Here is a 2,511-nt window from a genome sequence, read left to right on the forward strand (position 1 = left end):
GAACAGGCATGGATGGAAATATCAAGCAGGAGGGAATAAACATCACAAGAGCAGCTGCAGTTCATTTATGTCACGTTGAAACCAGCCAGGTGCATGGTTCTCGTTTTCACAAATATAGATCAATAATAGAGTCTGCAGGCAGGTCTAGCAGGATTCTAATGTTTATCTACATCCTGCATTAGATGTGGACACTGTCTGATATTTGGTCAGTTAACTAATGACTCTAGATATGCAGGTTTTTCAGTTGGCTACTACTGACAATAGGGAATTATGGAGCAACTCGTTAGCTGACAGTGCATTCAATTTGACAACAATGTTCTGGGTTCAACTCCAACATGCATTTCATACCACCTCTCTCTCTTCCCAGTTGTTCTACTGTCTTCTATCAAATGAAGCAAGTGCTACACTTTTGTTTCAGAAAGAGAACAGACATTGTTTATTGTGCCTTTTATGTTTTATATTTGTTAACACCATGAGCAGGAGCAGTGAGTATGCTTTCAGGTACTATTAGATTTGACCTTGTTGAGTTTCATCGTTGTGATTGTTAAAATACAAACCAGTACAAGACTACGCTGTCAAGGCATTCAAGTTTGGTTGCAGCATTAGCACTGCGGGTTTAGGCACATTTAGAGTGATGCAATCCATTGCAGGTTTCATGCTAACTGGTTGTGAAATCAGTTTTGTAGGACATTCCACACTGACAGAAAACCCTCTGTGGTTTGCTGTGATCTGCCCTGACTGCACCGCTGCAGCTGGCATCACAGTGCATGGCAGGAGATGTGTAGCTGCCGCTGTGGGCTCGGATCATCACTCTGATGACAGGCAGCCTCGTGTCTCTTTTCTTTTTTTAAAGCCCAGCTTGAAGAAAACAAAGGGACAAATTGAGACCATGGTGAGTTGATTAATGGAAACTCAGAAAAGCGTAAAAGAAAGTATAGACTTTAAAAAATGACACATCCAGCATCTATCCCTCCGCACATTAAAGCGCATTAAATTAAATTAAATGCATGGAGAACCCTTTTTGAGTAAGGAAAAGTTTGTCAAGAGAAGCATTGATGATGGATGGATGCCCATGAGTGGATGTGATCACAGTGTGTGGAAACAAACACTGACATCATAACCACCTAAAGCCTTTTTGGGGCGCTGAGCAGGATTGAATTCTTCATGCTCTCCCAACACTCAAGAACATAAAGGGCATTTGCACACCTGTGGTTTGGTTCATTTTGTCTACACCAAGGAAAAATAGTTGGCCAATTAATTATTGTAATTAGTCATTTTAATTCTTTTCAGGTTAATTTTCACACTATCACAAACAAACCACAAGTATTAAAGAAGAAGAAACATTCCTTTATTAGTCCCACAGTGGGGAAATTATTCTCTGCATTTGACCCATCCCTGTATATATAGGGAGCAGTGGGCTGCCAATGACAGGTGCCCGGGGAGCAGTTAGGTGTACAGCATCTTGCTCAGGGGACACTTTGACACAGGACACGGTGCAGCTGAGGATTGAACCGGTGACCTTTCAGTTATGGTATTCCCAGGTGGTCTCCCATCCAAGTACTGACCAGGCCCAACCCTGCTTAGCTTCTGAGATCAGATGAGATCATGTGTGTTAAGGGTGGTATGGCCGTAAGGCTGTAAACATGACGTCATGTGACAGATAAGTCATCTATTCGACAGTTTTATCAACAGTGTAAGGAACTCTGGAAGGGATATGGAAGGAAAAAAGATGTACCGATCTCGCAAAAGGTTTGGATTTAGCGAAGCTTTTCATTTAGGTCAACCTAATAAAAAGATCAAATAGAGTCAATGTACTTATGGGTCAGGTTGGGCAACATGGAAACAACCACAACAGTGGAGCACACACACCCATGGGAAAGGTTCATAGATATTATTTTGAGATTGGCCTCAACAAGACAAATGATGTCTCCTTAGGGTGTCCGTATCAATGCTACATGGACTCATGAGGGCTAAATCCAAGAGTTCCTGAGATAGTTACAGTGGTTGCTAATTTATCTCTCAATGTATTGTGAGAAACTGCTCAAATCCAGGATTAGGACTCAAACATCTGTTTCAATTCATTTTGACTTTCCGATCGAGCAGGGAGTCACTGCATTCACAGTCATACCTGTGACCATGGATGCCCAATTATTTGCATAAATATACATGGCACTTCATCAGATAAACTTCTTGACAGTTCACGACCAGCAGATACATTTAATAATATTTATTTTTTAAATCAAATTAAAATCACATATCTACAGTATTATCACAAAACTGGTCAGTTCAGAACATGAATAAAAGTTCTGGGGTCTGAAATGCAGTTTGATTGTCACCTTTCACATCAAGCCAAACAAACCAAACTAAACAGCTGACATGATACTTAGAGATGATGCTAGTGCTGTGTTCTGTGGTGGTTGTATGCAGTGCCATATTCTTGCTGTTGTCATGCTATTAAATTAAGTTATGACAAAATGTAGTTTCAGGAATACTGTTCAGGGTCAAGAGTAA

General features: G+C 40.7%; 1 pseudogene; it reads right to left on the minus strand.

Annotated features, from left to right (window-relative positions):
• Positions 1 to 1,517: 1,517 nt before the first annotated feature.
• LOC116395794 (uncharacterized) lies at positions 1,518 to 1,635 on the minus strand (annotated as a pseudogene).
• Between the last annotated feature and the right edge of the window lie 876 nt (positions 1,636 to 2,511).

The sequence above is a fragment of the Anarrhichthys ocellatus genome, unplaced genomic scaffold (assembly GCF_004355925.1).
Source record: "Anarrhichthys ocellatus isolate YVR2014 unplaced genomic scaffold, GSC_Weel_1.0 scaffold49, whole genome shotgun sequence".
Taxonomy (NCBI): domain Eukaryota; kingdom Metazoa; phylum Chordata; class Actinopteri; order Perciformes; family Anarhichadidae; genus Anarrhichthys; species Anarrhichthys ocellatus.